Raw genomic sequence first — 22,533 nt, forward strand, 5'->3', positions numbered from 1 at the left:
CCACACAGTCAACCCTGTTGTACTGATAGAAGGGTATTGTCCAAGTCTGTAGCATACTTGTATTCTGTATTTCAAGGATCGTTGCATCGTGTATCAAATGGCATAATTTTATAGAGTGCTAGACTTGCTATTAAGATAGATATCTGTCTCTTAATCTCCAAAATGATGTCATGTAGTATGGAAATAATTAGTAATTATAAAAAAACTTATGTATAGTTTTGCAGACAGAAGTTACATAGTGTATGGGAACTGCTGAGTCCCAGCCTGCCCCACTGATGGAGACCTGTGGGAAGGACCCGTCAGCCCTGGGAGCACAGGTGAAGGCAATGCAGCTGTGTGAGCAGGAGTGGAGCCTGGCTGCACCTCTCCTAGACCCCATTGAAAGGCTGACTGGCACTGGGGAAGGATCTCTTCCTGGAGATCCTCCTTGGTGGAGCTTTCCCTTGTGAACCTGGAATCTCCTGGTATGGGTGAGCAATTTTCTTCCCTTCCTTTATAGCACCTTTCTATTGTGCTGATCCTTCTGTCATCACACCTTTGTTGTAACACCTTTTCCATCGTATTGATCTGCCTGATTTCTACAGGTAGCCAAACACAAGGGGCTGGAAAACAGTGGAAGGTACAAAAGCCAGAATGTTTTACACTAAATGAGTGATAAGAATTGGAGGTGGTGAGATTGACCCCTAAGTTACAGGAAGAGATATGGCAGGGGCATCTGGTTTTTGTTAAGGATTGCTGGGAAAGTAGGACAGCTGAAATCTACATCTTTTAGGTAACTGCTTGTGGTTGAGAGAAACTGTGCTGCTACCTGCTTCTTAGAAAGTAAGGTGGAAGGGAAGGATGCAGGGTCAGGAAGAGCTGCAGTGAAGCAGCCACCTACCTGCTGCAGTGCCTGTCTTCAGGTGTGCAGGTGATGTGCTCGCCTGTTACTGGTAAAGCTAAACAATACGCATGTAAATAGCTGAACTTTGTGTGAGTTATGCCTTCAGAAACACTTCAGAACTGCTCATGATGGTAACTTTAAGAGGGAAACACTGATATGCCATTTTTAACTGTTTTATTTTAGACTTGTGTTTACTGACTAGTGCGAATACAATACAAAGATTAGACTGAAGATAGGAGTGTGCTGCTGCTGAGTCTAGCTTTTCCTTTTGTGTCAGCTGCTGCTGGATGGAAACATGATCTGAATTCTCCCTCTCCAAGCTGTTTGTAGGGATGCAATCATAAAGCTGTTTTGTGTTTAGCTGGCTACCACTGGTTGTCCAAGCAGTATGCTTGGACTAGCTAAGATTTTCATAATGTGAAAGAGTGAAATACATCAATTTTAGGATGTCTCAGTAAGGCATTTGCAAAGACAAATGAAAACTGTGCCTTTTCAGAAGTACAAGCTATTTGCTGTTCATCTATTCAGAAGATGCTGTGGTGAGAAGGTGCTTTGTGTAAGCTTATGCATCTCAGGAGTTTTGAATAGCTCATGGTGATAATTTTACTTGTAATGGATGTTTGCAGAGGAAGCAGGGGGAAGTGATATCAGCAGAAAACAGCTATGATTGCATACTAAGCCCTCTGTTTCCTTCATTTCAATATGAATCAAATGTTAAAATAGCCCTAAAGGAGTCAAGTTTTAATTTTTACCATTCATTTTTAACGTGTCCCCTTCCAAGTTATTCCCTTCTGTAATCATTATTTGTAACACTGGAAACTTATGGGGTATTTCTTTTCTATCTTTTTTTCCCACCACTCTTCTTCCCAAGCTGCACTGCAGAATGTCTTATCTTGAGGTTTAATAACATAGTTCTTTAAAAAAAATCCTGGAATTCTTAAACACTGTTATTGATAATGACAGTTTAGTGATGACAACTTAGCAGTTTTTAGCTGTTATTGGAGAAAACATGACATCTGAAAATTTTCCATTTTTGTATGCCTTTGAAATGGATGATGCTCTTTGAATAATGATCATGCCTTTGGCTTAACGTTTCGTGGCTTTTGGGTGTGTGTGCTGAATATGAAATTATACTATCTAGTAGCTTCTGAATCTTTCTAAATGATTTTTTTTCCCCTCGTTATTCATCTTTATGGATCCTAATGAATAAGGAAACAACATTTTCAAGTCAGTTCTGAGAAAACTAAGGGGAGGAAACAAATGTATGGTGTGTTTGGTTGTGATAAAACAGTGAGAGTGTGTTGATAATGACTTATCTGCTGTCGTATGACAAGCAAGCAATATGAGAGTTAAGAGTTGCTTTCTTAGATTGAACTTTTAATACAGTGAGAAAGTTGATCATTTCTCATAGGCTGATACTCACTTCTTTCCTATGCAAGTGATAAAGTGGAAGCCTTCTTATGCCCTTTGTCAAATGACATCTCATGTCCTTAAGGGTGGTAGTATTGGTATTACAAAGTAGCCAAGATAAATTGCAGCAAACCTCTGTTATTAATGTTAAAAGGAAGCTGTTGAAAGTGAACATCTGTCACCTGGTTATGAGGAGTCTGCAGAGTAGTTTTTCCATGCTGAATGATTTTTCTTTCAGATAATTTTCAGCGCTTCCAGGTAGAAGCTTTCATGCTGTTAGTTTCAATAAGTATGCTTACTCAAGTTGATTGATGGCACATCATGAGTTCACTGATTGAAATAAATGACTCTGCTTCTAGGTGAGATGCTTTTTCTGCTTTACATCGTCAGCCTGGTGGCAGAGGGTATAGAGCTGTGTCTTAGTGCTTGCATGAGTTGAGTATAGACATGAGGAAGGATGTTTCTGTCTTAAACATCTAAATGATATGTGGGGAAATGACGCCGCTCCATGAGCTATGTGTTGATCTCTAGTTAGTGTTCCTCTAGCAGACCAATCACATACAGTTTTCTGTTACAGCTGCAAATGTTTGATTAGTTGATGAGTCAAAGTTTTAGACTTTCTCGATGTCAACCTGTATTTTTGATTTGGAGCCATGGAACAGACAGAACTGGGGGAGAAGGAAATAAAGTAAGGTTTTAGTCTTGTATCAGGAAGGGTACGATAGTTCCAGTAAGGATTAAAGGTGAACTAAAAGTTGGCTGTAATGTAGGTTTGCTTTGAATCCCCAGTATATTTCTGATGTGCCTTCAGCTTTCTTAACTGAAACTGTTACTGCCCTCATCTGTAAAGACAAGATGAAATGGCTTTTAGTTCATCCATCTTTGTCTGTGAAGCACCTTCCTCTGCTGAGCCTTAAAACTGAAAGGCCCTTTCAGGTATTATAATCAAAGGGGGAAAGGTAGTATCTTACATTACTTTCTTGGCTTTGCAGGTTACTGTGAGTAGCTCTAGAATAGTGGAATCCGATCCTCTTCTGTGTTGGACACTCAGCAATCAGACACTCATGCTGTGAATGACTGCCTTCTGTAATGCCCAGCTTTACTACACAGATGAGCAACAATTGTAAAGTGAATAGTAATGACGGCTGCTATAGTTTCAAGACAAACAAATGACTTCATTTTAGATCTTTTTGTGAAAAGCTAACCGCTTGTAAAATAATCCTTGGAGCCTCAAACTGTGTGCAGCAGTGGCCTGTTTGTAACTGGGAGTAATGAAGCCAGTGAGGAATGAAAGGTACACTGTTATGCATATCTACATGCATATATGTGGTTGCATGTGTATCTGCATCACTGGCTTCTAAGACATTGAAACACTGCAAGTAATCCTTAAAAGCTTAATGTGTTACAAGTTTCAAAGCCCATTATTGATATTAGAAAAGTTCTTTGTTAGACCCATGTAATCTGAATTTGAAAGGGAGATGAAGTCCATGAAAAAGCACCTCAGCTGTAGATGGTGCATTTCTCACCAAGTTAACACCACAGCATCAATGCTCAAACACTTGTAGGCTGAAAGTATTTCTTTTCATCGCACTGTGTATTCCTTTAGTGCTCCAGTGTAATTTTTTGCTTAGTTCACTTGTGCTAAGTTCTAACCCAAGTCTGTTAATGTCAAATGGCTGAGTTGCGTGAGAGTAAAATATAGCCTTTTAAAAAAGCTTCTAAAATACAGCATTTTTAAATGGTATTCTGTTATGATTTGGCCAAAACATTGTGGATTTTGACTACCTTAAAGTTTATGATCTATCTGTCAGATATCAGCAAGGAAAAATGTCTGGTGTTTAAAGGAAGCTGGATTCACAAACAACTTTGAGGTGCCTGAGGACTTGCAGATTTCCTGTAGTTTATCACATTCGTATTGAAAATAATGATAATTTGCTTCCCCACAAGCATTAAGTGATATAAATAGTGACACTGCAGATCCTAAAATTATTATCTATTGAGTTTCCTCTTTCTGTTCTCATCTCCGCTTCCAGGAGTGTTGATCAAACCCTGTCTATTCGCAATTCCTTGTATGTGCTTGGTAGCAGTTGCTGCTGTTAGGTCTCCATCCCTGGTTTGCTAATAATTTATCTTTGAAGAACTAGAGCATGGGGCATTTTACTGCCATATTTCAAGGGTTGTTTTTTTTCCTTTGTTATTTGGCTTGGTGTGCCTGTAACAGAGGCACGTTCCAGAGAGCAATGACATAACTTGCTGTTGCTTTCATTTACCTTCTCATTTAGAATATTTAAAATGGTCTTTTTAGGCCATTTTAAGCTGCTTTGTTGGCTTGGTTTATTTTGGGGGGCTGAAAAAGAAGGGGTGATGGTGGTTCCCCCAACAGTGCTGTGCCACTGGATGATGTCAATTCTTGCTCGCTGCTGGACTGTTTTGTTGATCCGTTCCAGTATTCTGAGATCCCAGATTGGTTCAAAAGAACCTGTAAGTACCGTGGTATGGGGAAATACTTTGCTTTCACTTAAAGCTCTGCATCCTGTAAGGAAAGGCTGTAGACTTAGCATGTTAAGTTTAAGCTAACTGAATTTAGTAGGATGTAATTTGATAATCTGAAGTTACGTGTTACGAATTCTTGTCTCTGGCAGGGTATTGTGTAGTATACATGATGTTTCACCTCATGCCTATGCACTTAACATGTGTGTTATACAATGATGCATGATAAAAGCATGGGAGGATTTTGTTTGTGATTTATTTTATTGCAGTTGCCTAGTTTGGAAACAACTCTAGCAGTCCAAGCAGTTTTGTTTCTGAATGACCAAGAAGTGCCACATTAGATGAAATATTTCTGTCAGTATGTCAAGGCTGGCTTCAGAAACTGAAGTGTTGTAGCAGTTGACTTGGTTCCCTCACTGATCTCATGCTCAGCAAGCTCTGTTGCTTTGTCTGTTCTTCACTGGTTCTCTTTCTGGACATCTCTGTAGCTGGAGTTTTAGCAGACATTTCAAAGGTTGTTTTAGATTAGGCAGTCAAGTGTGTCATCTCCTGCGTATGTTTGCTTCAGTGAACAGCTGAATGTAATGTTTCATGTCTGTTATTTCAGACAACTTATTATGGGTCCCTAAAATAAGTAGGAGGCTGTTGGGTCCCCATGACGCGCCTTTGCTGTTTTACTTTGGTGTGTTGCAGAGTGTAACAACTGCATTTGAACACACATTGTGGCAGAAATGGTGCATGACCCATAGGGAAGTGGAGAATTCAAGTAATGGGTGCTAAATTAAATATTCTAGCAAGAATACTGGAAAAGAAAGAAGTGTCTCTACTATTATCTCTGGTATTGTCTCTAAGGTGTTCCTTAGTGGGAATGCCATACCAACCACTGCATAGTCTTTCAAACAACAGTCATCCTGCAATATTCAGGTTGTAGAGAAACATTTGAACAAGAAAAAAAGCATTGTTGCAAGAATTTCATACTGTGGCAGTTTAGAAATAGGAAATTCTGTATTATGTTATCCATTGTAAAGTCAATAAGTATGCAGAGGTTAGGCTTAGTAAGGTTATCACTGTGGAAAGATAATAAAGATAAATGAAAGTGCTCACCGGTGTTGTAGGCTTGCAGTGAACTCCACAAGGAGCAATCTCCAGAGAGAGATCCTTCCTCAGTGGCAGTCAGTCCTTAAATGGGATTTAGGAGAGGTGCAGCCAGGCTCCATCCCTTCCTGGTAGCACAGGTGAATTGCCTGTGCTGTGGCTGGGGCCTCAGGTGGTCAATCAGAGGTTCAGGCTGTGATCAACAGTTCCCATACAGCCATCAACTGTATGATGGCTGGAGGAAGGAACATGAAAGCATTTTAGTCCAAATGTGCTTTGCATGTGACTGGGAACTGCAGTGTCTTCGTCCGTTATGCCAATCTGTAAATGGCATTCCTTCATCATCTAACAGTGCTTTGAATTTTCTTTAATGAAGAGTAGTGTTACTAGTGTTTTATTGGAGATTATTTCCGTGCACAACAATATTTGTGTGTGAATGGAACTGTCTCTTATTCTCCACTGTCATTCCTCTCTCCTTTGACATGACTTTGTGTCGATACAGTTGATTCTTAATATAAGTTTTGCTTATTGTTTTGAATGCTAGCTTGAGTTTGAGGACCAACTTGATTATGAAATATGACCACTCAGTCTTGTCTGGGATTTGCTCTGCTAAAGATTGCTTCATGTCCTTACTGCTGTACTGATATTTATTGTCTTCTGGTCTGTGACTGTTTACGTGCTGATAAGCACCACTCTTGCAGGGAGCGTTTGGCTGTTCTATACCAGAGCATGGAAGCACATATTCAAAAGTGCTTAATGTTGGACAGTGAAATTTAAAAACAAAAGTGAGTTGAGATTGCAGACCTTGCCTGCTAATGAACTTTGCCATGTTATCCTTTTATTCTGGATAAATGACTATGTCCCATGATGTGTGCATGTGTTAAACTCAAAATTCTGGCTCTTCTTACAGAGATTTTATGCAAAGAATGATTTATTTGATTGAACTTTTCCATAGTTCATTCTGCAGATGGATGCTAAATTATCATCAGGTGTTGATATTTACTGCACAAGTAACTTAAACAGTTTGAGTTTTAAACTGAATTGAACTCATGGATTAGAACTCTTGACTTCTAAATACTCTGAACAGAGGCACTGAGACTTTCCAAAGTTGAAGACAATGAAAATGCTACAGAGGAATGAAAATGTAATCTTTTATTCTTTTATTTGTAATACATACTACCTTTTTTTTCTCTCTCTTTTTTTTTTTTTTTTTTTTTTTTAAAGCAGCTTTTTGGGGAGCAGATAAGTTATCAAGTGGTGTCTTCTACAGAAGACTGTGGTTCAGACTCCTGTGGCTTAAGATACTCCGTATCTTCAAGTGAGGCTGCCACAAACTGTCTTTTCAAATGTACTGTGCGGAAGGAAGAACTGCTGTCAAACTCTTTCCAGTGTCTTTCTCCTTCAGCCTACTGTTTTCTTTTTTGCTTTCAGATCAAATGTGTTACTGGTGTTTGCTGAGGCTGCACATTTCCTGCCTTACCATATCCATAGAATGAATACTGCTGAACCACTCTGACTTCTGAGCTTTACAGTGTTAGGCTGGGTAAGATTTCTTGGTTTGGGCATACAAAGTGAATACCCGATTCTGATCCTTTCTCTTATGTGATTTGTGTGGATCATTGTGGATAAAGGACTTGGAAAGAAAGCTGAGCCCGTGAGAGGAGAGTATGTTATGTCTATTTCTATCTGCCTGTTTTGGAAAGGCTATTCCCCAGTAATGAGGGGAGCTATTCATCTCTTCTAGTCATAAATAGTGAAATTAGTTTGCAAGTACTTTTTGAGAGATGAAAAGTGTGATAAACTAGTTACTGAAGTCCTCCTCTGTAATGCCTAAGCTTTATGTGTACATATGGGTTAACCTAGTCCACAGAAACTTTTCCTTAGGGCTTGCATGTTTACTCTTAACAGCTTTATGATCACATGTTGCTTTTAAACTTACGTAGTAGTGTAATCTGAGTTGAGAGCTACAGTACAGCAGCTAAATATATCCTAGAAGCAATGCTGATAAGTTCAGCATTCAGAAATTAACTTTCCAAATAACGATGGCCTCAATCTTCTCACAGCTATGGCAAGAAAGCAGTCATTTTTTGTGAGGTCATGTTATGTGTGCTCTCTGATTCTATTCTACTGAAATTCAGTTTGTTCTTGTGCTTGACTGAGACCCTGTTAGGTGCATAACTGTGAGGATGACAGCGTTAATGTGAAGCAAATCAATTTAGAATAACAGTAGTGTTTAGTTTGCAGTAGATATGCAAAAGCTTAAGTAATAAGGGGTCAGATTGAGTATAAGTGGTTGTAGGTGGCCAACATGTTATTTGTCATAATACCAATGCAGGCAACAGATGTTTCATCTTGCTTCATTTAATGATAGAGATGGCGGCAGTTGAGTTAAATCTTCCGCAGTGGAATGTGTTAATTGAATGTTAATGTGGAAATGCATGGTGAGTGTGGATTGTGGTATAATTGCTGCATAAAATTTTACCTACTAATTAAGCAGTTCAATTTTGTCTAGTTATAAAACATGGAATGAGGGAAAAGCCATCTCTTGACAAAGTGTCTGTGGTGGCAATTGTCACGGATTGTACAGCGCTATGGAGAGAAGTGCTACTCTTTAGGCTCTACTCTTCATCAAAGTTTTCTCTGTGAACTTCCAACAGTTAATCTGGTACTGTATTCCAGAGGTAGGGTGGTGACTTGTGTTCCTGGCAGCTGAATTACGCTCAGATTTTAAACCAGATCAGTTTTCATATAGGAGTCTCCTCAATGACTCTGAGAGCACTAAATGTTGTACTGAGGAGAGAGAGAGAGGTAGAAAGTAAGGTAGTTTTGCAATTGGAATTTCACAGCAAAATCTAAAAGCACTCAAAGCTTTTAGGTCATTGTGTTGACCAGTCTAACACTGTGTATTCTTAAGAAGTAAATGAGAGAAATGCTGTGGTGACTAATTTGTTTAGTAAAAGAAATTACATTTCTGATTATTTTTAGCATGTATTTTATAACACAGTAAGTACTTAACTGGCAATTTCTACTTTTGTTTTAAAAACTTTATTTTTGTTTGTAAACTTAATTACTTGTTGATTAACATTGTGATGTATTGTCTACAAATCTTGTTTTCAGTTGAAGAAAAACTAGGATAACATCCATTTTGAACATCTTTCAAACTTGCAGTTGTGTGGGAGGAGGAATTCTGTGGGAGACTGGATGATGTTAGTCCTCTGAGCTGTTTTGCAAGTTCTGTTTCATTTTTGGAGATTTGTTGTTGCTACAGTATTTAATATTGAGCAAGCACCCTTTGAATACCTTCTTTTTTGAGTTAATAGCCACAGAATCATGGATTTCATACTTTGGGATAATTCAAGTACTGTGTGAACTAGTTTCGCATTACCAACATTTGTTAAGCTAAGGTCACAGCTGTAATTTTCACTGTGGCTGAAATGTGCTACAGTTATTGAGGCCTTTTCTCGTTGTTCTCAAACTCTTCCCACTGTGCCCAGCCTCTTCAGAGGGAAAGAAAGGCTCAGGAATTGCAGTGCAAGTTTGTTCTGGAGAACCTGAAATAAAGCAGGGCTTTTGGAACCAAAAAGGAAGATGTGAAAGTAGAATGCAACTTTTCTGAATTTTTGCAGCTGTCATTTAATCACTGTCAGTGTTCAGCTTTATTTTGCAGTGAGTAGTATTGCTTGGTTGTTACCATGCTGTCCTCTTTGAAGGGTAATTTGAGGCCAGGGCATCTCTGTAACTACTGGAGCTTCTTAGTGCTGACAGCTTAGTAATAGTAGTCCCCAGAGGGGTCACGTTATGTGACTGTGTGCAGAAATTAGTAAAAAATGGACTGCATGACAGCAGCAACTGCTTATTTCCTGGATCACTGGCAAAGCTGGGTGAGTTTAAGTCCCAGTGGAGAGTAAGGGAGAGTCTTGGAAGATGTAGTGAGTTGGTATTTCAAAGCAGAATCTGGTGGGTGGAACTGGAAAGCAGTTGTGGAGCAGTTCCTGCTGTAAATGAAAGTTAAGGGGAAAACCTCTGCAACTTGAAGAGGAAAAGTTCAGCAAAACTGTGTTTCCAGGAGGAGGAGTGCCCAGGTCTCTGGGAGACCAATAAGCTGCTTCACAGCCCGCATCACACTGCGGGGTGCTTCTGACACCTCTGCAGTGGAAAAGCCTAATATTGTTCTGGTTTCTTTTATGCTGTTCTTCTTCTGAGCTCAGCGCATTGCAGGCCTCACTTCCTTCCATCTCTGAAATTCTTTGTTCCTCAGCCCATCTGTGGGTCTCTTTAAGGTACTTTAGGGCTATATTTCATTTGGTTTTCTCTGTTGCCCCTCTTAAATGCAGGCTGCACTTAGGTCAAGGCCACATGCCAGAGGGAAATATGTCAACCAGAGATCTAGTTCTTGCTTCATGGCCCTCCTCAGTCTTGTCAGTCAAGAAGCAAGGCTCAGCTTTGATATTCTTGGCTTGAGTTGCTTTTAAAAGCTTGTTGGCCATCTATCTGTACAGCAAAGCGCTATCTGACTAGCCAGTAACCCCTGGTGACAGGAGACTTGAGTGCTCATCCTTCATGAGAGCAGCTGGAGTGAAAATCAACTCAGAAAATAATGGTGAATGATGTTAAACTGATGCTGAAGGACGTTCTGCAGCTGTCTTCTGCTTTCAGTAACTTCATAAAATGTTGGTTTTAAGAAACATTGTTGTAGTCTTGTACTGTCTAGTTTCAAGTCAGACGCTTGAAAATGCTTGCACACTAAATATTGCTTCAATGACTGTTTTAGTCATAGGCAGGCAATTACCTAATTCCAGTCTCAGTAGTAGCTCAGTTTTGTTGCTGGCTTCTCGCTTTGTCTGCACTGCATCCTTTGCTTGGGCTGCTCTGAATTTTCTGCCAAGTCAGGGGCTTTGCTTTTAAGCATGCTGTGACAGAAGTGGGTTAATCAGGAGCGCTTTAAATTTTTCATGACAAAATCCATGTAGGAACTGATGCACAGGGTTAGAAACAGCAGCAGAGATGGAATTTGAGTGCTGACCATGCTGTTTGTCCTGTTGACCTGCTAAATTCTGTCTACCAAAAGATGGTTGCATAACATTACCATTTCTTCATGGACATGCTCAGCTCCTCTATTCATTCAAATGGTTAATGCCTAGCTTCATGGTAATCATTTACTAAATGTTGGTTCTTACATTCCTGTAGTCTGTGAAGAAAGTTAATGTTCCCAAACAGGTATTTTAGTTGTTGTGTTCAACAAAACCAGTTATATTCTCAGTAGATTCCTGTATGTTAACTTTATGGCCTGTGACTTCAGGGAGGGAAAGCCATCTGGGTAAATTCCTGATTTTTTTGCAGCCTGACTGGTGTCTGTGCTCTGATAACTAGGATCAGGCTGGTAGCTGGTGCTAGATCTGCAGCTGTGGAGATTTTGTACATCAGCTTCATTTATCATTAACTTGAGCAGGTCTCTGTGTTGGCTGTTGCACTTGTTTGACTTTAGTTGTGTTTCTGGGGCAGCGAAATCAGTTTTTACCTGTGTGTTAACTTGATATGATAAAGCCATAAAGTGCAGGATTGGGTGCTAGTCATGGTTATCAGATTTTATGCTTACTGCAAATTCTGAATGTAGTGTTTCAGATCCTTGATTAGGAAGCAGGATGTGCAGCAGCTGATGTTCCCAAATATTTTGCACGCATTTGAAGCGAACTGCAATGGAAGTGCTGTTATGTTCCTCTTTCTTATTACATGAATTGTATTGCCCAAGACTTGAATATGAGCTTTATATACTTGGAAAATTATTGCACAGGAAATGTATTTAATCTGAAGTAAGACTCTGGGATGAAAACCAGAGAGCTTTTAGCAGGGCTTTTAAGACAACCCAGCTGAGTTATAGCAGTAATTTCTCCTTTTGAAATCTGGAAGCGATAGGCAGTTCAGATGTGCTTTCAGAATGCAGGGGAATCAATCCCTTGGGCAAATGGTGTATGAACAAACACTGGAATTTGGACAGCAACTGTATAATATTCTGAAGATGCTGCAATGCTATGGCATACTGGGAGTGAGAGTGCAATGGTTTTGCCTTTTTCTCTCTTAGGACTAAGTTTTGTGCAGATTGTGAGGGGGTCACAGTGACATATGGACAGTTTTCAAGAGCAGGCAGTAAATTGCTTGGGTTTGGGGTTTTTCCTGTTTTTTTTTTTTTTTTTTTTTTCCTTTCTGAAACTCTAAGACAGTGAATAAAAAATCAGTGGAAACATTTTTTGGTAGATTTTTTCAGTGGAAATTTTAGGCAAGTTTTCAGTCTACTCTTCTGTAGGAACACCTTGACTTGTTGCTGAAATGTGGTTGGTGGGTTTTTGTTGTTGCTTGCTTGTTTGTTTTTCAGCCATGTCACCTTGCTGGAGCGCAGTGGCAGCTGTGTGGATGCTCACATGGATTGAGACATCTCTGAGTTAAATGACTTGTATGCAATTGGAAGGTTGATTCAGTTCAGGGGTCTGAGAAAGATCATTTCAGAGCGGAAGTGTGATGGAGTTATCCATTCTTTGTTACTGAATAAATATAAACTGTGTAAAAAAAAGAAAAGCCAAAAAACAAAAACCCCACACAAGCAAAACTTAGAGCATGTAGTTGGAAATAGATAACTCATTCTGAAATGGGTTATAAATGGGTTATTCTGTGTACTCCTACATAGCTTGGACAGTGCCTCAGCCCAGAACTACCTGAGAAAGCTTAGTTCAGTCAAAAGAAGACATCTTTCTTTTACTGCAGTAGTGGAGTGGTAGGGAAGCTCAATTCCTTTTGTGTTTGGTTTCAGTGAAAAGTATAAGCTGCACACATTTCTTACATAAGTGTTTTCAACATTGCCTCTTCTTCTTCACCCATTTAAATGGTGATTCCAAATAGTGTCCCCTGGGACAGTGTGAGTGCGGCTCTAAAGTAGTGAACATAAGAATATAGTGATGCTAGGACCTGAAGATGTGCTGTTTTATCTGAAATGTTAACTTATGGTCCTTAAGACTCAGCAGGCCGAAAGAGAAACTTTATGTCAGTCTGATGTGGTGTACAGCAGTTGTGTACACTTCGTACAGCTACTGAATTCTCAGTCATTGGAGAATTCTGATAACTAGCAGAGATAAAACCACTTCTTTCTTTTTCAAGTTATATCAAAAGAATTGTACCTCTTGCAAGAAAATGAACCCCTAATCTGTTAAATAGCCAGTAAGCTTCTTAACGTGTTTGATGAGACTTTGCTGACTTGAATAAATAGCTGTTATTTGGAGAGGGAGGCACATGGAAACTTCTGGAATTTCAGTATGTTACTCTGGTATGTTTCTTACCATCAGGATAGTAAACACGCTGCCTAAGATAAGTGTTAAATAGCTTTATCTGAAAGTAAGGATGCAAAACACTGCACTTAAGTAGAATGACTTCACTCTAGTGAAATAGCGAGGAGGGTATAAAAATAAAAATCCGGGTTGTTTATATTGAGAATGAATTTCCACATTCTGGAGTTTCTAAAATAATACTGTACTAACCTTCAGGGCGCAAATGTAGAGCAACCCAGCTTTCGAGGAATGTTTGGAAAGTTGGCAAACTCCTCTTTAGCCATGCCAAAGAGATAAATCGTATGCTTTCTTTGCTACGGTGTAGATGGACTGTAGTTTTGTTGGGAATAGAATTAGCTGGTAAATTCTGTGCTGAACGTAGTTTGAGAATTGCACCATGTGAGCAGCAGTTGTCCTGTTGTGGTAACGCACTGTGAGGAAACTATGTAAACACAAACCTCGTAGTATTTTTTTTTACCTGCCCTTTGAAGGGTCATTTTTATTGTTTATCCAGCTCAGGCACCAGCCCTGGGCATAAAGCTGAGATCCTGAAACTGTTGCTGCACGTACTGCTGGTGACTTTTTGTGCAGGCATTTAGCCAAAATTCCGTATGAATTTCACATCACGATTCAATATGGAAGTGGTCACATTGGAGACAATCTCATAACTTCATTATAACCTTGTATTATCACTTGTAAAAATGAGTTATGTAAGTAAATAGAATATTGGTAATGCAATAAGCTTTATCAGTTTAACTGTCTGTAATTGGAGTCAATCACCTCTATTACTCTTCCTGCAAGGATTTCTGTGGCCCACGCAGTTTGTGTTCATTAACTTGTAATAGCACTACTAACAATAGCAACAGGCTGCAGTTCCATTGCAAACAATAGCAGCAGTGAATAAGAATGTCTGCTGTCCATGTCTGCAGAAAGATTAAACCTGCTTGTTGCTGCCAGTAGGAGGGAAGAAAGATGGATAAAAGCTTTGAAGCTATTTACAGTTTGAATAAAGCCCTGTTTATGGTGGCTCCTTTAGAACTGCTCTGCTCCTCTGCCTAGTTGGTAACTAGAGCTGTAGAACAGAGTCCTGATGAAGGAGAGTGAAACAGAAAAAAGTTAATGATGATGGCATTAAAAACCAGTGCAGCCAGGGGGTCACCACTGAATCTTCTGAATTTCCAACATTTCAGGCCTGAAACTTGAGGATTGCATTTGTTTGTGTCTTAGCTGAGATGCAGCCTTTGTAGATAAGGCTCAGGTTTTAACTGGATCTGTTACTTTCCACAAGAGCAGACTACAAGTCCTGAAGTCGGTTGTCAGGGAGCCGTCACTTTCAGTCTTCAGTGTCTAGAGCTCAGTGCTTGTGTGCATTTCTGAATCTAAATTCATCTCTGCTGTGTCACTACTAATTGGCAATCTGCAGGTGGACAGCAGGTCTCTGAAAACATACTATTGCAAATAACAGTGAACTATGACTTGGAATTGTTCAAGAATAGTGCCGGCTCTGAAACTTCATGTGATGCTGTTTTTTGCTATCCCTTTTCTTATGTGCACTCTTTATTCATGCATGGGATCCATCCTTAGAAATGTCACCCTTCTGCTTGATTTTTTAAAAGACTATGAAGGAAGGTGCATTTTTTTTTTAACTGTACTTTAGTGCTCTTGTATCTTAGTGTTCCTAACTTAAATAAATTCTCAATGCACATACAGAAAATGAGTGGTGAAACACCTCAATTCTTAAGTTACTATTCATGAAACTTGCAAACTAAGCCTGCTGAAAGGCCTTTGTAGCTTCTGACGTGATATACATGATTAGAAATCTGTTTCAATGAGGTTGATGTCAACCAGACATCAAAATGTACAGCACGTAGAGACATTACATAGCCTGAACTATCTAGACTCAGGATGCAGAAATAGAGCATTGATTGGCATCCATTTTTAAGTTCTGCCTCTGTTCTCTTTCTTGAGGCTGTCTTGACTCCAAGAGCGCTGCTGCCCACTAAGGCTTAGAGTACGTATGTACAGACAACAGATTTCCAGCAGTTAGCTCATTTTGAAGCTTAAAGGTGGCTACAGATGCATATGTATTAATTATATAATATACATATATAATAATATAATATGTATAATAGCTTGTTCTTCAGTGCTAAATTTAGTTTCAGGAATACACGCTGTTCCTTGTTTTACCTATGCTTTTTAGTGCTTGTTGTCAAGGAATGGGCTGGCCTTGTAGATCTCTCATTCTCACGTGCTTGCTTACTAACTTCGTGCAGTTTCAAGCCCATAGTTTGATTTGTCTGTGGGGCTCCAATCTACCATCTGTATAGTAGATCAACAGGAAAATTGTAATTATTTCTTCTCAAAAAGTTTAATAAAACCAAAATACAAAAACAATGGTGGTTGGAATTGCTGTATAGGATAAATTCTTTTATACCTCAGCTGTAAGAATAGGTTAATATTGGAGGGTTAATAATTGGGCAACTTCTATTCTTGGAGAGGTGGAGTGGGAGAAGAGGTATTTGAAGGTGAAATGCATTTTTTTGAAGGGGAAAGCTTGAATGGAGATTGGGAGCAGAACTTGTTATATCATGAGTTGTTATCCTTTCTCAGATGAGTGCCTTGAAGGGGAATGCAACCTACATTTACCTACTGTACATGTTGCTTATTTAGAAATGTTTGCAGTCTGAATAATTCATGACTTAATAGCACAGGAAGAAGCTGTTCCTGTGTATTTTTTGATAGTAATTACTCATGACAGTTGAATTCATGCTTTTTTTCTTACAAAGACAATGCAAATATTCTGTTGCTTACTTATATTGCAGTAGAATTGCTGAGGTTGAGTAGCTTCAGCTGAATCAGCGAGGCTTTATCAGGGGTTGCTGAATAATTGTTATTGTAGTGTGTATCAGCATAATTGGGTAAGAAATCTGAATTCTGACTTATGTCCAGGTACGTATTTGAGTATTCTGAGTGTATGGCATCACAGTTTGAGAAGAAAACACACCTTGTACAGAGGTTTTTTGTTCTGATACTCTGGGTTCTACACTGCTCAGGTATCAGAAGCCAGCAGGAAGTGTACTGTACTGACACAAGCTACTCCTTATGCTTCCGTGAAAAATAGGTGTAACTTGTTTACAGTTGTTGAACAGTTTGCAGTTTGTCCAGTTGTAAATAAAGGATAACTTCAGTGCAGACTCCATGTCAGGAAAGATCAGAAGTTACAGTTAGTGGGAATGATACCCTGATGTAATGGTAACTGCTGGGTACTCGTGGTTCAAAAGTGTGTTATTTCACATCATTTTCTGTCATTTACCAGGTATCACGTTATTGGAAAAAAGTTTAGTTCTGTTATTAAAAGATGATTCTAGCAAATGCCTTGCAGACATAGTGAGCCTGGCTTATGTTGAAGCAGCTGATCATTGCCAGACTGTAAATGTTTGTAAGGCAGAAGTTGTTCACGTCATGATGGAAGTATAGGTGAGTTTGACAGGTAACACTGGGCTGCTGCCTGCCTTCTCAGGAGGGCACTAAAGCATGACTGCCTTATATTTCACGTTACTCTGGTGAATCAGTCAAGTCAGACTTTCTGGCATCAAAGGAAGGCATTGCAGTTTGATGCCAGGATGACATACTGTTCCGGGCACATGCATTTCAAAGAACTTAACAACCGTGACTGAATGTGAGTATTTGCTGGGTGCTTTTTCTAGTAGTAATAATAAAGTGGAAGTAAGTTAACATTTCTAGCTTGGTAAACCTTCTTTGCTCTCCAACTCCCACAGAGATAATTGAACACATTAAATAAGATCTTCTCTTCCTAGCAGGCAACAAAATTAGAGCTGGTTATGTAGAGGGTTCAAATGACAACTCTGAATGTAGTTTGTGGAATAGAAGTTTGGGGAAAGAGAACTTCCCACTACTAACGAGGAGGAGCGCGGATCCACAAGAAAGCAGCACTCGCCTGACAAAAGCTTAAAGTTGGTGAAAACAGGGTGTTTCTCTCATTTGTTGCAGAAATGAGTTCAGTGTCATCGGGTGAGAGATTGGAGACTTTTGTTGTCTTGAAAATGCATCAGAGTGTAGATGGCTTTAAATGGTCAAAACAGGCAGTTTCTTCAACCTTGTATACAGACATACCTTGAGAAGAAATTAATACTGTATTTCCCCCTTGTGTTGCAAAATTTACTTGTTGAGCCTGTTCAGACCTCCTGGAGCTATCCCGTGTTTATAGGATGTGCTAAAGATCGGCAAGTCTTTAAAGCTCAGAACAACAGTTCAGACCTGAGAGAGCAAAGCTGTAGTTAGAGCCTCTGAGGTTGAGAGCTGGTTTTTAGCAGGTGATTGTGAGGCTGTGTTGGCTCCACCTATGAGGTATGAAGGAAGAAAACCCAAGATTGAATACTTCACACACTGAAGCACCATTTTCATAAACTTTACATTGTTGAAGTTATTTTAGTTACTTACATAACTAAACATATAACTTACTTACATACATATAACATATATAACTTACTTACATATAACATAACTTACAAATGTTAAGGGAAGAATTGTATTTGAGACTATAATTTCAGCTGAGGGATAGTAAAAATTGCCTATGTGCTGAAAACATTTTTTGAGTAGGTGATTTCTGATCATTTATGAGATCTGACACAGCTGTTAACTACACATTATTAAAGAAGAACAAACAAGAAGTTTGTTTGTAGTAGTTATTTTGAACAGATACTACTGGAAGACAAAAAGACACAAATGTTTGGCTTTAGTAAATGCAGAGAAGTGTAAGATTTTGATTAAACTAGAATATTAGTGTTAGTTAATAGAAATTGGCTGTCAAAGTTAAATGACTATTCAAACTTAACACACTGTTTAATAGCACTACTTGAGTTACAAAGAACAAAGCACAGTTAGTGTGTTTGGAGTTCAGATAGATCAATAAAAACTCCCAAATTCAAAGTGAGGAGTTACCCGATTTTCTTGATAACCTGGGATTAGCTAGCTCTGCCTACATTGGTAAGGTACAACCACAGAGAAAATATGTGAATGGAAACAACACAGTATGGGGGGAGGCTGGTATCTACCTTTACAGTCTCAGAGAGGTGCCAGTGCAGATACTGCTGAAGTGAAATGCAATAGCACCAAGAGCTTTGTGAATACAGACTACCTGAACTATCTGTGAGGGGCAAAATCATATGAGGGCAGCTCCTAAGTAATGCCTCCTATTTTATTATGTTGGCCAGCAACATCAGAGGAAGATGAAAGTGGTATGGCAGTAGAGGTTGAACCCTCCAGCCAGTATTTGCTGTGCCACCGATGGCAGCAGGAGGACATTCTGGCAGAATGGAGTCTGATGTGGAGGTGTGGATGAATAGACCACAATGCTTATCTAGTTCCAACCCCCTGCTGTGTGCAGGTCACCAACCAGCAGAGCAGGCTGCCCAGATCCACATCCAGGCCTTGAATGCCTCCAGGGATGGGGAATCCACAGCCTCCTTGGGCAACCTGTTCCAGTGCCTCACCACCCTCTGTGTGAAAAACTTCCTCCTAATACCTAACCTAAACCTCCCCTGTCTCAGTTTGACCATACTCCCTTGTCCTATCACTATCCATCCTTGTAAACAGCTGTTCTCCTCCTTTTTATATGCTCTCTTCAACTGCTGGAAGGCCACACTGAATTACTCCATGCAGAAAAAAATGGTACCATTGGCATTCAACAGTGCTTGCTTAATATTAATGGAGACCAGTGAGTGTGAGCAGTGGGTGGTGCATTTCAGCAGTGACTGTGGGTCACCTCTTCTGGTGTGGATTTTTATGAGTGCAGCATGTAGGCTCTTGTTCATTGCTGATGAAAATGAAAAGCTAAGGGTCATGACTGTGTTGAAGAAATAATGTTTCTGTAGCTGAGAATTTGCTCTATCAAACAGTGTTGTTTTGCACATTGTGTCTGCTGTCACTTTCAAAGAAATAAATAGAAGGCATGACTTTTGGAGCACGTCAATTCACAGTTCTGGGGGGTTCTGGAATTTAATTGGGAAATAACACTTTCCCTGTGCTTTTCTGTTGTACTCAATATTCTTTTTTTCTGTGAATAACATTAGTAGCACTTGAACCAAAATAAATTCATGGTTCTGCGGCTGCAGCTGATTTTAAAAGAAAAAAGAGTGGGGAGGAGTTAGGCTTGGAATGCTCAGCCCCATTGAGTTCTGTGTAAACTTGTGGAGTTTGGTGCTTGATGAACTCATCACCCCCGTTCCACAGCAGGCTAAGAATGCTGGTGAGTGCACTCAGTGATAGCGAACCCAGGCTGCAGCACAGCTCGTTTGCTGACTGGGGTTTTGGGCAGCTGAGTTTCATTTCTGGCTGCGTTCCAGGTGAGGACAATAGACTGTATAAGCAGTGATTAATCATCCCAGGCTGTTTAGTTACAATTGTCACTTGGCAAGTTTTTTAAAAAAAAGTATATTGTATCTTGAGCAGCAATTGGCCCACTTGAAAAATGAACATCCTTCCCACAGTCACGTTTGTTCAAGCCAGTCTTAAAATGGAACATAGGATAAACAATTTATTTAAGACTCTACCATGTTCATACATTTTCCTTCTGTTAAATATTCATGTAATTGAATCTCTTGTTTTAAATGAAGTTGTAATTTGGAAATGTGATATTCTAATCATTAGATTGCTCTAGTAATACGTGCAAATGTGGTGTTTTGTTCCTTCTATTCTTATAAAACCTTTGAGGGCAGTTCATTCACCTCCATCCATCATAGTCACATTTAGGGTTAACATTGGGTAGACCTCCATGGTAAACTAGAGAAAAACCTATTTAGAGTTCTGTCACAGCAGAGAAACTGTAATTTTGTTTTCAGTTTATAACTTGAAAACAAGAGATTGTTTTTCTTTAGCAACAGGAATAAATTCTGTTATAGAATTGCATCTGAAAAGAGCAGGCTTCGTAGCAGCTTCTCAGCCCTGATGAATGAACAGCTTGTATTAAATTGGAAAGCTTGTTTGGGGAACCAGGTGTAACTAGAAAGCAGCAATACTCAGATTCATTTCTCTGCTACTTCTGCTGTTGTTGTCCCATAAATATGATATGTTCTTTAGACACTGGTTTTTGATGCAAGTCTGTTAAGTATCAGCCTCAGTTGAGGGTTCTGCAAAGGTGAAATGCTGCTAACCTGATGTTTGCCGCTCTCACGGCGTAACATCTTTCGTAACATCTCTCATAGCCTCTATGAAGAGCTATGAAGATGAAGAAAGGTATAAATGTTGAAAGAAATTGAAATACTTTAGAATCACATTTAAAACAAGTAAATAAAAAATATATAATTATGTGCAAGTTTGGAAAAATAAAAACTAGTTTCCTGAGTGACTAGCAAATTGATGGGCTGTGCTGAACAGGCCTCTATCATCTTACAATGATAAATAAAATAAAAGTTGCCTTCATTGAATTATTTGCATGATGACATAGCTTCACATGGGAGGAAGGCATTACATATTCAGCACAACACTGACCTTGCTTTGTCTTCACCTTAAATGTTAGCGGAAAAATCTTTGTAGTGCTCACCAATGGCGTGCCTTATAATTCAGCTCACACGTACCTTCTTGGTGTACATTAAAATAACTTGGTCTGCATTGAAAGTTGAACACGTGTGAGGCATCTGATTATAAAAGCAAACTATTGTAATGCCAGCTTCTGGCGGATGATCCACTGGATGCTGAAATATCCGAATGCAGACTGTGTTTTGTCTGACCTGTGCCACAGCTAGGAGCTGTTTGGCAATACAGTTATGGTTACTTTAAAGTCCACGGGAAGGAAAACAGAATCACCTTTCTAACCAGCCTTGCCAAGGAAAATACACTGAACTTTTGGATAGCTGCTCCAAGAGATTTGAAAGTGAGGGTGACACCTTTCTGTGACTGCAGTCACAGAACATACACATGGAACATACACAGGTTGTTTCTAACAGCAAGCTTTATTTTTGAATTGTAGAGTAGCTTGAGTTGAAAGGAACCTCAAGGATCATCAAGTTCCAGCCTCTTTGCTGCAGGCACAGTTGCCAACCACTAGATCAAGTACATGATTAAGTTGCCCACAGCTCAATCTAACTTGGCTTTTTATTTCTTGAAACATATTGCTTTGCCTGGAACAATGACCAGACAATTTTGTAATCACTGATGTAGATAGAAGGTATTGTTAATTTCATAATGTTGCATGGAAAAAAATATATATTGCAATTTATTTTTGTTCCAACTGATTTGCTCATCTGCATGAGTTGTGTATTAAACTTCCATGTTAAGTTATGTTTTGTTTGAATTAAAAACAGAGAACAAGTTCCTCCCCAAAGCCTCAGATCAGAGGAATGCAAAGCCTAAAACCAGCCCAAGGAACAAAGCTCACCTTCCTCAAACAGCCAAAACCTTGAAATAGATATGTATTTTTTCCCCTTCTCTTTTTTTCTAAAAAGAAAACAGAAACTTTAACTCTGTTTTTTTGCAACCATACTTTCAAAATGAGGTGCACTGTGAAGGGAAGTAGCCCAGAGAGAATTTTGTTTAGGTGTTTACTACACTGAGGTACTTCATAAGGAGACTTTAAGCCGTAGAAAAGCAGTGTTATTGCAAAATAGTACTGTGTGAGAGACTGTGATTGCTCTGTTTGTATTAACACTCAGGCTTGTGCTACAGGCTTTTTATCAAGTGACTAGACAATTTGAAGGTGCTTACCTCTATGAATTCGGATCTCATTCGTAATGAACTTTTAATGTGAGTAATTTAGAAGCCTTGAATTTAGAAGGTTGAATTGGATTATCATAGGCTATTTTCTTTGGCAATGCATATTCCAGTTCTAAAAGAGAAAAGGAAACTCATAGTTTCCTGAGTTGCTTCCTTTTCAGTGTGCTGGCAGAAGGCACTTTTAATGTTGAAATGAATGGACTGGGGATAAGAAAGTAACTTGTTTGTTTCCTGTGTTACAGACCTGGTTACTGAGAGCATCCTGCATGGTCAGACAGTGCATTGAGACTGCCTTATTTTCTATGAAATGAAGTTTAATTTTGAGGTAAGGTTCTGTTTGTTTTGATTTCTTTATGCAGTGTGACAGAGAATAATTACAGTAATTTAAAACCTTTGTCTGCTGCCTGTGTATGTTGGTAACGTATGAAATATATGCAGCAGTGGATGTATGTGTGAAAAAAACAAGGTGAAAATCAAATGTGATGCATGAATGTTGAAGCTCCAAGTAAACATTGTGAATAACAGCCAGGAGACTAACCTGCCCATTACATCTTCTGCCTATTTTTAAACAGTTTCCAGGGAGACTGGAAGATAATACAAAATAAATGAGTT

At 39.2% G+C, this 22,533-nt stretch overlaps 1 protein-coding gene across 2 annotated transcripts in view; it reads left to right on the forward strand.

Moving 5' to 3' along the window:
• The window catches only part of TLN2 (talin 2), a 140,752-nt gene that overhangs the window by 17,187 nt on the left and 101,032 nt on the right, over window positions 1-22,533 (forward strand). For both annotated transcript variants that reach the window (XM_042824063.1, XM_042824062.1), the window contains exon 2: window positions 22,164-22,246. The gene's annotated coding sequence lies outside the window, so the exon portion shown is untranslated. The remainder of the gene's footprint in view (window positions 1-22,163; window positions 22,247-22,533) is intronic.

The sequence above is a fragment of the Centrocercus urophasianus genome, unplaced genomic scaffold (genome assembly GCF_019232065.1).
Source record: "Centrocercus urophasianus isolate 14NV4802_14NV808 unplaced genomic scaffold, USGS_Curo_1.0 seq_23, whole genome shotgun sequence".
NCBI lineage: Eukaryota > Metazoa > Chordata > Aves > Galliformes > Phasianidae > Centrocercus > Centrocercus urophasianus.